The sequence below is a fragment of the Eptatretus burgeri genome, chromosome 2 (assembly GCF_056783735.1).
Source record: "Eptatretus burgeri isolate ZD-2024b chromosome 2, Ebu_testis_v1, whole genome shotgun sequence".
Taxonomy (NCBI): Eukaryota; Metazoa; Chordata; class Myxini; order Myxiniformes; family Myxinidae; genus Eptatretus; species Eptatretus burgeri.
In genome coordinates, this window is record NC_140962.1 from 74,678,903 (window position 1) to 74,693,902 (window position 15,000).

A 15,000-nucleotide genomic window follows, 5' to 3' on the forward strand; every position below is an offset into this window, starting at 1 on the left:
CATCTGACCACCGCCCGAGTTGCAAATCATTTTTGTGTATAAACCACGCCATAAAAAAAGTTTTGTTTCAAATGTTTTCAGTTCATGCCGTGAAAATGAGGAAGTGTTTTTTGACACGGTCGTGCTGTGTGGTTTTAGACAGTCATGCTGTGAAAAAATAGGAACTATTCTGTGAGACAAGGTCTCGTGTTTATATTTTATCTCAGAACACGAACTGAAAACATTTGAATCGAAACCATTTTAAGTATGTTTTGTAAATGATTCATACAATCGCCCAGTTATTTTCCAAGCTGTCATTTCCTGTGGCCGCACCCAATGTTTCGGGAATTTTCTCATTGTAAGCCTTATAAGTGATTCACCAGACAAAGTTTCTGCCAGACGGGATTTTCATTTTTACAACTGAGACATGGATGATCTCTCTTCCGATGAAGGCAAAAGCTTACTACAGAGTTGGTAAGTTTGTTTGGTTTTCTCTTTGAACGATGAAGCAAATGATTATTAATTAAATCATGATAATTCTGATATATATATATTTTTTTCCCTGACAGGGCATTGGAAGAAATTGAGTTTACGTATCACGACGTGGTTCATGAAATTAATACTCTTATTGAAGAGATCAATGATTTTAGAAGAGAATTGAAAGACATTTTCAATGAGTGGCACGAAGTCTTATCACGTCCTATCATCTCGAAGGAATTAAACCAATGGTGAGACACGTGTGTGTGTGTCTGTCTTCCTACCTACCTCTCTCTGCTCTTATTGAAGAGATCAATGATTTATAATGACCGGTCTCTGATCTCGAATGAATTAAACCAATGGTGAGACACGTGTGTCTATGTGTGTCTATGTGTGTGTGTGTGTGTGTGTGTGTGTGCGTGTGTGCGTGTGTCTATGTGTGTCTATGTGTGTGTGTGTGTGTGTGTGTGCGTGTGTGTGTGTGTGTGTGTGTGCGTGTGTGTGTGTGTGTTGCTTTCCCTGTCTGTCTGTCTCTTCATCTATACCCTTGACTTATTTTTTTTTTTTTTCAGCACTATCGCACAACATCAGCTGTTGAAGCAATCTTGTACAACACATGATTTTCTGGAGGTAAATATTTCTGAATTATTATTAATATCACTCTCTCTTTAGAATGTCGTCTAATGTTGGTTGCATTATTAGTTTGAACGCGGTTTTGTCAGTACACTGGAATTAATTTTATTGACCTTGAAAGGATGACAGGCTGAGTCGGCCTCCTGGTGTGTTAATTCAGTGGTCAACGAGGCTTACTCATATTACCATGTAATTATTATCCACTTTTTGTTTCAAAACAGAATATGGTGTCTGAGTTTCGAAATCACAAGACATCTGGAGAAGATTGCTGGGAAAGATTATACATTCTCGCAAATGAATATTTAATATTTTCAATATTAATAAATTATATTTGTTTTGTATACAATTACTTGATTCTGAATTACAAGAAGAGGATCAAAACATGAAGGGAGGGTAGGTGCGCCCCCCAATGACCCATCACCCCTCATCCCATCCCTCCCCTCCCCATGTGTGTGTGTGGGGAAGGGTGGGGGTGGGATGAGGGAGGTGGTGGGTCAAAGGTGGGGCGCACAGGGGGATGAGGGGGTGGGGCTTGTGTGGGAGGGGCTTGTGTGGGCGGAGCTTCGGTGGGGCTTGTGTGAGCGGGGTGAGGGTGGGGCTTGGGTGGGTGGGGATTGTGTGGGAGGGTTTTATGTGGGCGGGGCCTCGGAGGAGCTTGTGTGGTCGGGGTGTGTGTGCGGGGTTTATGTGGGTGGAGCTTGTGTGGGAGGGGTTTATGTGGGTGGGGCTTATGTGGGCGGGGCTTCGGTGGGTCTTGTGTGGTCGGCATGTGTGTGGGCGGTGTTTATGTGGGTGGAGCTTGTGTGGGAGGGGTTTATGTGGACAGGGTTTATGTGTGTGGAGTTTTTGTGTGGAGCTTGTGTAGACAGGACTTATGTGGGAGGGGTTGATGTGGGTAGGGTTTATGTGGGCAGGGGTTTATGTGAGTGGAGCTTATGTGGGAGGGGCGAATGTGGATGAGGTTTGTGTGGATCAATGGATGGGTGGAGAGATGGGTGGATGGGTGGATGAGTGGAGCTTGTGTGGATGGGTGGATAATTTTTTAATTAAATAAACATGTTGTGTGTGGGGGAACTAATTAACTAATCACTAATTATGTGAATATGGGTGGAGCTTGTGTGTGTGGAGCTTGTGTGGAGCTTGTGTGGAGCTTGTGTGGAGCTTGTGTGGAGCTTGTGTGGGGTTTGTGTGTGGTTTGTGTGGGGTTTGTGTGGGTGGGGCTTGTGTGGGTGGAGTCAAAAAGGGGCGGAGTCAAAAAATTTCAATTTATTGGAGCTTGTGTGGGGTTTGTGTGTGGTGGGGTTTGTGTGGGGTTTGTGTGGGGTTTGTGTGGGGTTTGTGTGGGTGGGGCTTGTGTGGGTGGAGTCAAAAAGGGGCGGAGTCAAAAAATTTCAATTTATCTTTGTCTTTTGTAATTCCTGTGAATAAAATGAACCTAAAATCTCTTCCCCTTCCAAATCATATATTTTATAAGTCCAAGGAACTGTATCTATTACATCAACAATTTTAAAAAGTTCTTTCGTCCATCGTTCAGTAAAACCCTTTTCAAAATGAGATTTCCACCTATATATTCTTACGATATCACCAACTTTGAACTTAGGTTTTCTGACATTAATCTCTTTTTCATATTTTAATTTTGTAAATGTTTCTGATGGCTTCATATTCGTTGACGTGTGAATCGTGTCATTATACTTATCCACAATATCCTGAATAAAAGATAACCATTGTTGTGAACCGAGTTGTGTGAATTTTTTATATAGTCTCTCTTTTTAAGGTACGATTAAAACGTTCAACAACAACTGCCTTCCCTTCATTAAAGGTACTGTATAATGTAATACTGTTATTTTTTAGAAAATTCATAAATGTCTTGTTATAAAACTCTCTACCCTCATCAGTCCACAATTTTTTAGGTTTTCTCTTACTTTTATTAAATATCTGTTGAAAAGCTAACATAAGAGTATTACCTGTTTTGTTTTTTAAAGGGACAACCCACGCATATCTACTCCTCAAATCAATAACGGTTAAAGCATACTTGTACCCCTTATCATTATTGAGTTCAATCAAATCAGCAGACCAGATATAATCAACTTCCTTGGAATAAACTTTCCTTCTCTGAAACTTTGTGAATATTGGTTTATGTAATTCATCAGCTAATTGCTCTTCAGTCTTAATGGCATCATTAGAGCCTATGAGTTTTTTGAATTTCCAAGTCCAAGTTTCAATTTAGCACTAATCATCTTCTTCACGATGAACCTATCAACTTTTTCTCTCAAGGTTGGATTTTGTATCAGAGACAAATTATACAACATTTCTCTATCGGCTTCATGCTTTTTCTTCCAACGTTGTGGTATTCCCATAATCAATATCGTGTCTCATGCACACTTCATCAACTCTATTGATTGGTTTACTCCAGGATTTAGGATTGTCTGCCTCATCTAATCTTTTATCCAAGTTTGTGCCTGGACCACAGAAAGAATACCCTGGAAGATGTAATTCCCTGGTATTCCAGTAGTTGTAAATTTACTTCCTGATAAAAACTTTTGTATATCTCCTCCGAGTTTGTGTTTGGAGATAAATTGATTTTTTTTTTGAACCACACACCGAACATATACCTTTTTGGATAACCCTGTTATTTTTACTTTTAATATATGAAATATTTTTAGTATTAGTTTTCTTTTTACATTTGAGACAATAACTCATTTATTTATGTGAAAAAGTCCTGCAGAGTGCAAAAACCTTTTAGTTTCCAACATGCACATTTGAATCTTAATTTTTAAAACATAAAGAATCCTAAGAAATGCCTTCACTCTCTCCTCCATTTATTTAAGAAAAAACTTGAATTAAAATGAATAGCTTGACGATGTCAATAGTCTTGAAGAAAATATTGCAAATAGACTTGTCAATTCTTTGTTTTCCTCCTCGGTGGGTTGAGTTATTTTCTGTAATACCGCCAATCTTTTGAATCTCACTGGTTTCCATATTTTGATATTTATTTTGTCTCGCTCTTTCCTCCCTCTCCTCCCTCTCTCTCTTCTCTTTTTCCTCCTTCTCTTTCTTCTCCCTCTCCTCCTTCTCTCTCTTCTCTTTTTCCTCCTTCTCTTTCTTCTCCTTTTCCTCCTTCTCTTTCTTCTCCCTCTCCTCATTCTCCTTTTCCTCCTCTTCCCTCTCTTCTTCAACTCCTTCCTCATCCCTTACTATCCTTGAATCGTTTACACCCCATAGAATATTATACATATATTCATCAGGATTTCTTGTTATTCCTGCATCGAAAATAATTTTTTACAACAGGAAACCAATAAAATTTCTTTTGAATTTCTAAAAGAGCCTTACCTTTTCTTAACTTTATAATTTTTTCATTATTTAACATTCTAATTAAATCTAAAGTTGTCGGTTTATCAACATCAGCATAATGCCAATCTTTTATTGAAAATACCTCATTCTTATGTTGTAGAACATATTTATTAAAATACCGAATACCCTTTTCTTGAAGGTATGCTTGGACACAGAAATGATAATTTTCTTGAAGCCTTCTTGCTGTCATTTATGTATTAGAAATATATGTTAGAATAATATTATGGCACGAAACACCTCCCCATCTTCCCATAGTTAAATCATTTTGTATTTCCTTACTTATTATATATAATCCTGTTTTTTCTGTTTTCATGAGATAAACAAGGGCAAAACCATTATTATATTTACCCTTATTAAATTCTTTTATTTGTTGTTTACTAATCGTGGACCCACAAAACTCATTCTCGATACCAAGTGGATAATATTCTTCCTTACGAGACTGATTTAATTGTTCCAGGTCTTCGAGGTTAATTTTAAATGACCAATTATACCCTAAATCATTCATATCATACCCCATTGTTCTATTCTCATACAAACGATACGCCCTTCTTTATAAAAATTTATTTTAATTCGAACTGTGAATTCTGTATGACCTGGAGATAATATCAACACTTCTGTATCTTTGGAATACACAGCCGTTTTATTTAAGGATATATATTGTGATAAATCGCTTAATCTCACCAAGTCATTCGCGTCAGTCGGGCTTGGATAATTTTTTAATTTAAAAGCATTTTTCATGTTAATATTTTTGGTTATATTATATTTATGTCGTTCAGCCTGTGCCTTTGTGTAATAATTTGATAAATCAATATCCAGTTCTTGAGATACACCAAAGATAGAACCATCTTTACCAACATAAGTCATTTATATTAGATTAAAAATAATATCATTAAATTTTTTATTTTTGTTGAGTTGAAATAACACATATAGACATAATTGACCACAACACTTGGAATTTAATTCTTGGACTTGAAATGTTTGATAAACACCATTCTGTAAGAATTTTATAACTTCAACAGGTGGTGGAAGACCAAAACTATCAAAATAATATTTGTCTTGACTGTTAAAAATACAAACCCAATGAGAACCGTTCCCATTATTATCTTCTAAGTTCATAATAATATTCTTTGTATGTTTCGGCACATTTGTTAATTCATCTCTCATACAAATAACCACATTATGAATTTTTAATTTCTTACAATATTTGACAAGTTGTAAATTTGATGTTGTATTCTTTCCAAATTTTTCCAACCACTCATCAATGCTCATTTATTTATTAGAAAGATATAATCCATTACCTCTTTTCGTTAATTTTACACCTGCTTGTGCAATAGAAGAAAGCATATCTCCAACTAACAATCTCGCTTTATCAGGCAGACCTTCAAGTTTTTCAGCAAAATCTACAATTACACCACTTCCACTAATTTGTTTCTCCAACTCTTTGTTATGTCTTTCCAATTCTTTTTGAGCCTGGAGTTGAGCCTTCCTTTCGTTGGCAGTTTTCACCGCTGTTGAAATACCACCCGTCAATGCTCCAACCGCACTTAAACCAGCAAATAAAGGAATTAGAAATGGGAGAAATCCTCCACTCATCTCTCTTAATGAATATTTTTTCAACATTGGTTTTGTCATTTTAATTTTAAGTGAGCCAGTGTCATTCAAGATTTTAACCTGTTCTCTTGTGAGCAAAACATCAATTCTTACTGCTCCTTTTCTCTGAATTGTATTAACGTTAATCGTACAAGGCTTTTGATTTTGAACACAAGATGATAGTTTATGAAGATTGATTTGATTAACATATACCCCAGTTGGTACTTTACCACTCATTTATTTAACAAAAAATTATGTGAGACTAATCATCACACCATTATCTGTATTAATCTGCAATTCTGTTTCTTCCAAAAGCAAACAATATGTATCAACTTCTTCACTCTCTCCTCTTTCAATGTATAGGGAAGTATCCACTCGATTAGACTTTATAGTTTCCTTTTGCGCGCTCAGGTCAAACGCATAGATTGTATACAAACTTTTAAATGCTGTCATATCCAAAATAGGTTCTTTATTTCCATTACTTTCACACACCTTTTGGTAAGACTTGTATGCTTCAGCAAAATCATTTTTTTCCCAATTAATTTCCAATCTATCTCGTGGATAAAATGTTCCATCTAGAGAAACGCGAAGTTGTTTCACCTTAGCATTATCACTCAATGCATTATTCTTATCAGTCGCAGTATCACCATCTGGCTTTTTAAAAATGATCCACAGATATCGTGGCTTTCCTTCCAGAACACCCAAATTCCACGTGTAAGTAGTTTGATTGAGTTTAACGTGTTGACATCTTCTTTTGAGGTATGATACACTGAGTGGTTTCTTTGAGTTAAGTCTTCGATTCAACATCTCTTCTGTTTTAAGATTAGGAGTATATTCACTGATATACCAACTCATCTCCTCAATTACAAATTTATTCTGATCACTAAAAGCATTACCAACACCAAAAAGCAATCTATTTTCATTATCATTCCTTTGTAGTTGAAATCTAATTTTAAGACCATACAGAACTTTATCATGATCACAAAATCCAAATATACCTTTAAGAGGAACCGCCACAGTAAAACTATTTTCTGCTTTTGTATCATCATTATACGCTCCTTTCCTTTGAATATATCCAGGGTCTGTGTTTGTTCCCGTTGACATATCAGGAATAAAACCTTCGACAGACCCCTTTCCCATTCTATCACTGAATGTATAGAGTGTAAATTTTATCATTTCAGATACAGCAGAGACATAATCAACCGCTTCAACTTCTTGTGTTCCAATATACAAACGCACACTATCAAACATTTTCCAGAAGAAATCATTTACAAGTGTAGCGTTTGTGTTATTCCCAGCTTTAGTGAATTTAAATTTACACAACAAGAAACTTTCAGAGAGATTCAAATAGGTTTGTTGATTATTTATTTCAAAACTTTTTGTACCATTCGTATTCCAGTCTGTTCCAGTTATTGCATTTACCTTGAAGTAATCTTCTTTTTTAGTGGAGTTTGAGATAATAATAGTATCATCCAAATCATAGATACTATCAATTGCTTCCATACTTGTATTTATTTAGGAAAAAAGATGTTAAAACTTTTGAAACCCTGATCCAAGTATTTGAATTATTTTCTGTCGTTCTTGGGGGACAACTGAGTTTTGCCTTTCTTAATTTCTTTTATTGCTTGTAATTTATGAGATTCCTTCTGAGCATCTTTTATACTCTTTACAGCACCTGCTACATTTCCCACAGCAGAAGCAGTTGAACCAATTAGATCTTTATGTTTAAGAATAGTTGAACCAATACCCATGAGAGTATCAATTATCCCATCTCCTCTAAATTGATGTCCAACACCCCTTTGTCTCTTAGGTTTATAGTATCCTCTACCAAGATACATACCTTCACCCTTGTAGTATGGGGAAAGGAACATCCCATCCCCTGTAATTATTTTATATTTTCCCAACTCGTGTTTCCTCACAATAACCATCGTATTTATTTATTGGAAAACTTCACGTAGGTGAATTCTGATAGATATAACTTCTCCATTAAAAGAAATCACACGATTATCTTGGTCAGTTATCCTAAAATTTACTCTGTGTATGGTTTTTCCTGACACAGGTAGATAAACCAAATTTTTGGGTTCCATATTGAATTTATAACCAATTGGGGTTGAGTATGCACTGAATGAAAATATTGTATTTGTTTTTTTCCATCATTATAAGCACCATCAATCAAATCACAGTGAATTAACACCGAATTTATTCCTGAGGATATTTGAATGACATTATCACTGTAAAACGTCCCATTAGTTTCAATCTTTTTTGAGGAGAAACCCAATAACTCTCTAAATGAATTATCAATTGTGAAATCAACCTTGTAGTTATTTTTAACTTTAATCGTTGATTTTGAAGTATGTTTTTGAATGTTTATAACAATATTTTTTGGTTCATCACCCTGTTCTTTCATAAGACGAGCAATTTCGGAAGATATTTGAGAAATCTCATATGCTCCGGGTGAGACTGTTATCGTTTTGTATCCACTTCCGGGATTATAACTAAACTTGTCATTTTTATCAGTTATATTAAATAAGGTATTATAAGTTTCCATGGACAATAAAGATGCCTCATATTCTTTTGTTGTGTCAAGTTGTAGTGGGTATGGGAATGAAGATGTGTGGTCGCTTGTTGTGAAATTGAAACTAAGGATTGTGCTTCTCATCTTATTTAATATGAGATAAAATGTCTTTATATTGATATTTATTAATTATTTTCATGTTCATCAACTGGTCTAAAATGGCTGATGCTTCATTAAAACAATTGTTATTTCCAGCCTTCTTACTGCCTAACAACAATAACAGTCTATTAACTAATTGCGATGGGTCATTTGGAAGAAAACTAACACCTGAACCAAGGATACTTAAAGCCTGAATAATGTGTTTCTCCTTCTCATTCTTCCTACTTTTACCAGAAAGAATAACCTTATAATTTAGAGTGTTCAGCAAATCAATATATACTCTATCATCATTATTTTCCATATCCAATGGTTTATCAATATACTTTGATTCATCCTTCACAGTTGAACCTTGTCTTCCATCTTTTGTGAGAAGAAACATTAATCTCGGAGTTAGTTTAACAGGGGGTTGAGCAGAACTTAAGAACCTTAATTCATCATTAAATATCAATACCTTTTCTTGAACAAGATGAAATATTGCTGGTTGTTCTGTTGGAATGAGTCCTGCTTTGGTTTTTGAATCCGCTGAATATTCATTGTTTTGAACAGCATTCACAATATAATCAGGGGTTGATTAATCTCTTCCAGTTGTTGAAATAAACCTTCATCATGTTCTAATTCTCCAATATGCTCTAATTCTTCCTCCGTCATTTGACTGAAATCTTTTAACATTTGGAGCTTTCTGGGAGTATATTCTACTGTGGGAACTGTGGAAACATCTTTCATTTTTCTTGGGAAGTTTTTAAAAGTGGTTTAAAAAATTTCTCTTGTTTTCTTTCAAATGCTTCTTCGCCCGTTAGTTTCTGTCTGCGTTTCTTCTTTATGTCTTCCTGTTGTTTTACAACTTTTGAAACCAACTCTTGATGTTCCTTAAATCTTCTTGCTCTTTCTTTTACATCCATTTATTTATTGTAAAATATCATTTAATGAATTGTAAAGATCAACAGGGAAATTTTCCTTTTCTTCATCATTCAAGTAGATGTGTTCAAATAAATCCTTTTCTTTAAATATTTCATCAAATTCTTTATTAACATTAATGCGAGTTGTAATTTCTTCTTCACTAATACTTGCATCTCTGCTTTTCATACGTTTGCGTTGAGTTTCTTCATCAACATCAAAACCGAATGATAAAATCTTCACTCCACTCAGATGTTTAATAATTTGTCTCGTTCCTTCTGGATTAGTTTCTAATATCCCAACACCACCAGATTTTAGTTTCCTTAACTCACTCTTACAATGTGAATATTTTGTTGTACCAAGAGAAACCTCCTCAAACATTTGACCTTCATTCCTCAATCGCATATGTTCCTCCACTGAAATATAGTGATAATCTTCACCTTTTACTTCTCCAGGTCTTATTGCTCTAGTTGTTGTTGATACAATGCGTATCACGGGGTGTTTTTAAGTAAATTTACAATATTCTCATTTGTACTACACAAGAACCTTGATTTATGAAAGTTTTTTCCAGAAGCAGATTTACCCACAAGATTTATAATAATAGTTGTCATTTATATATGTAATTGTTTATAAAACAAAAAATATATCCCTTAATATCTCATCTTGTTTCACAACAATATATTTATATTTTTCAGTCGTGTGCTTCATATAATCCTCAAATTTCTTTTTACTACATAATGTAGAACAATTATCTCTCCAAAAATTATTGATATCTATTGAATTTAACTTGAATAAAATAAAAGTATTAGCATTGTTTCTGATGGAACGACGAGGAAGTTGAAAGTACGATTGACTAAGATAAATACAATTACAAGAAGAATGTCTCCCTCTTGTGTAGTAGCTGTCCATTACCGTTTGGTTTCTCTCATTAACACAATCATCAAAGATAACGAGGTTCTTTTTTGATTTATCCAAATCTTGGGAGACGGTATATCATCCGTATTATCACTAAGAATACAAGTTATAGGATTTGATTTCTTTTTACATCTCTGTGTATCACAAAATAGTTGAATTATATCTTCAATGTTATAATCATTTAGGTTTTTTGACGTTTAAATAAACCGATTATATCTTCTTTTTGAAGACCAGCATTAAAACCTTGTGAGAGTAGTTGATACTCTGGTTGAAAACTCGACTTTGTGAAAATTATTAAATTGTCATAATCTAAAAAGTTGGGAGTGAGGAGCATTTTTAAAAGTAAGCAGGTTTTTCCACATCCACTTGAACCAACTATGAGACATCTTAATGAATTTGGGAGATTTTTATGGTTGTTAAATTTTATCTTATTTTCCCAAATAGGTAAAAAATCATTCATTTATATATTTGAAAAACAGGTTATTTAATTTATTATTGGCTTTTTTAGAAACTCTATATTTTATCCTAAGTTCAGGTTTAATTTCAAGATAATCCATTATTTTATTTATACAATATCTTGTGTTGATATTTCCCTGAAAATTACATCCATGAATAATATACAACAACAATCCTTTGAACATTTCTCTTATACGTTCAGTTTCTTCCCTTGTAAGGAAAGGTGTGTTATCATCCTCATACTTTACATTCATTTCTCTAATCAATCTTGTAAAGTAATTCATTTTTGGTGTAAATCTAAAAGAATTATTTTCCTTTTTATATTTTTTATTATCATTAATTAGAAGATAATCACAGAATATACATTTTTTCTAGCTTTTTGACTCTGTGTTTAATCCCTGTCTTTCACACGCAGGACAATTCTCAAATTTGTCATATGGAGAATCAGGAAAGTCTAGCATATTTATAAAGTAAAACTTTACTTAAACTGAAATTCATCTATACTTTCAGTTGTATATTACCATCGATATCGATATACTTTTTTCATTATCAGATTCAACGACAACATTTTTTATATTAAAGGTAATTTTAAAATTATCGTTAACTACTATTGAACGAAATGTCATTTCACCTGATATATTAACATCCTTTATTTCATCAAGATTTACATCTTTAGGGTTGTTGAAAAAAATACAAATTTCTCCTTGCATATTACAGATGGTCTTATCTTTTCTTTCTAAAGCTTCATCCATAAGGTTTTTGTTCTTTGATACTTTTTCTTGTTTCATTGCTTTTTCTAGTTTTGAATATATTACTAGAAGGAGAGGAGAAACTTTTGTTAGAGATACTTTAATTGATGTTCTACCAGGTATACTAAAAGCCCTTCCACTGAAGGAAATTGAAGAACTCATATTATTTACCATAATAGTTTTTATCCAATAGTTGTTATATTTATCTTTGTTCAATTTTACATCCTTGACATATTTCTCAGTATCTTTAACAGATGAAGAGATTGATTGAAACTTGTCTTTTGTGTCTTGAAACATTGTATTTATTAAGTGAAAAAGTTGGAGGATAAAATGTTTTTAAGCACAGATTCACCTATAAATTAAACGAAATTTTCATCAAGAAAATTTTAGTTTAAGCAAAGTTTTATTCTATAAATATGGTGAATACAACGTACTGCGATGTTTGTAATCACGAATATAAACATTATAGAAAACACCTCCGAACCAACAAACACACATTTAATCTATTTCATCAAATATCTCCTCTTGAGTTGGAAAGAAAAAACATTGTGATATCTGTTCAAAGGATGTTTTGAAGAGTAGTTATAATCAACATCTTCAATCACAAAAACACAAGAAAAATGAGTTTAAAGTAAAGGGAGACTATTATATTAAAAACACTGATGAGGCATTTAAAGGGCATATAAAAATAAGGATTTTTCAATTTGGAGAACCCGGTCCATCATCAATAGCTGAATCAATTGAAATAGTGAAACCCGATGTTGAAAAATTTATTAAAAAGACATTAAAAGAAATGAAAACTTTAAAGTTTTATATGGGAGTGAAAATGAATATGAAAAGACAAGATGAAGAACAAACTCCTTATATGAGAACAGATCTTCATTTTATAACATCATTTCAAGATTTTTTGAATAGTGGGGTTTATGAAGAACTATCAAGACAAGAGGAGGATGTTGATAATACAGTGGTAGGAAGTGGATTCAATATTAAAAAAATCATCTTTTTAGATATACACATTCTAAAATCAAACCCTCTTAAAGCTTCTTCTTATATTGAATTACCAAAAGAAATAAAACTAAAGAAGGCAGTTGTTAATATTAAGAACAATGATAATAAATGTTTTCTCTGGTCTGTTCTTGCTCACTTACATCCACCAAAATGTAATTCAGAAAGAGTAAAACAATATATGAAATATGAGAATACCTTGGACATTAAAGATTTTAAATTCCCAATGCCACTAACAGATATTCCTAAATTTGAGAAAAAGAATAATCTTTCTATTAATGTATATGGATTAACGGATACAAACAAAGTTCAAATATTAAAAATTTCAAACAACTATAAAAATGAAGAAACACACATTGATCTTTTATATTTTAGTGTTGGAAAGAATTCACATTACACATACATCAATAATTTATCAAGATTAATCTCTTCTCAGGTATTCAGAACAGCAAACAAAATATATCCTTGTAAGCGATGTCTTAATTCATTTCATACAAAAGAACGATTAGAACAACATTCAAAATATTGTAGTAATCATAAATCAGCTGTAATTACAATGCCTAAACCTGGTGAAAAGATTTCTTTTGAAGATTATAATAAATCTATCATGCACCCATTTGTGATATACGCTGATTTTGAGTGTATCCTTAAAAAGATAAATACTGCTTCTCCTAATCCAAAAGAACCATATACAAATAAATATCAAAAACATATTCCTTGTGGTTTCTGTTATTATATCAAATCATCTGTTGGAGAAAAGTATAACAAACTTGAACATTATCGTGGAAAAAATGCTTCACAAGAGTTTGTAAAACGATTAGAAAAGGATTGTATAAGACTCACTAAATTAATGAAAGAAACAAATGAACCGATGAAATTAACCAAAGAAGAAAAATTAGAATTTAGAATGAACAATATCTGTCATATTTGTGAGGGGGAAATTAAGGAGTCTAAAGTTAGAGGCCATTGTCATCTTACTGGTAAATATAGAGGTCCCGCTCATTCCTGTTGTAATCTTAATTATAAATTACCTTCTTTTATTCCAGTCTTTCTTCACAACAGCGCCAACTATGATACACATCTATTTATAAATGAACTTTCAAAAACACCAGGGAATATTTCTGCCATAACAAACACAAGTCAAAAGTATATTTCATTTTCAAAAATGATATTCACAAAACCTATAACTCGTATTAGGTTTCTAGATTCTTACAAGTTTATGGGAACACCACTAGCCTACCTCGCATCAAATCTAAGCTCCACGGACTCTTTTCCAAATCTTAATTCATTCTTTCCAAAAGAGGAAATTCTCACTAAAGAGGAAATTCAGATTAAAGATGAAATTCTGATTAAAGAAGGAATTCTTACGAGAGAGGAAATTCAAACAAGGAATGAAATTCAAAGTAAAGAGAAAATTCTTACAAGTAAGGGAATTTATCCTTATGATTATATGGATTCATTTATGAGATTTAAAGAAACACAACTTCCTTCAAAAGAAAGTTTCTATAATAACCTTTATGAAGAAGAGATAAGTGATAAGGAATATAAACACGCACAAGAAATATGGAAAATATTTAAGATAAAGAACCTTGGAGAATATCACGATTTATATCTAAAAACAGATGTTTTATTGTTAGCTGATGTGTTTGAAGCTTTTAGATCACTCTGTCATAATAAAAATTGTTATGGATTAGATCCTGCCCACTATTTCACAGCTCCTGGTTTAGCTTGGAGTGCAATGTTGAAAATGACAAAACAAGATATAGATTTAATCAGTGATGTGGATATGCTTTTGATGATTGAGAAGTCCAAGAGAGGTGGAATATCACAAGTATGTTCAAAAAGATATGCTAAAGCAAATAATAAATATCTCCCAAATTATGATAGTGAAAAAGATAGTAATTATTTGATGTATTTTGATGCTAATAATTTGTATGGATGGGCAATGTCTCAATCTCTACCTTATGGTAAATTAGAGTGGGTGGAAGAAAAGAATTATGAAAAGGCTTTGATGAATATTGTTATTTCTTCTCAAGAGGAATTGAATGACGAAGAAGAAGGTTATTATTTTGAAGTTGATTTGAGGTACCCGAGTGATCTTCATAATAAGCATAAAGATCTTCCTTTTGCATGTGAGAAAGAAACTCCAAAGAAAGAATGGTTAAGTGATTATCATAAAAGTTTTAATATTAAAGGTAAATCAACAGAAAAGTTATTAACAACATTCTATGATAAAGAGGGATATGTTTTGCATCAGAGAAGCTTAAAACAGTTTTT

At 32.9% G+C, this 15,000-nt stretch overlaps 1 protein-coding gene and 1 long non-coding RNA gene across 3 annotated transcripts in view; both read left to right on the forward strand.

Moving 5' to 3' along the window:
* TTLL5 (tubulin tyrosine ligase like 5) overlaps positions 1-15,000 on the forward strand; it is a 270,134-nt gene that overhangs the window by 199,290 nt on the left and 55,844 nt on the right. The gene's annotated exons all lie outside the window — the stretch shown is intronic.
* LOC147032343 (uncharacterized) lies at positions 8-1,475 on the forward strand. Its single transcript, XR_015052049.1, has 4 exons — positions 8-453; positions 549-707; positions 1,029-1,086; positions 1,311-1,475. It is a non-coding gene; the product is annotated as an uncharacterized LOC147032343 (long non-coding RNA).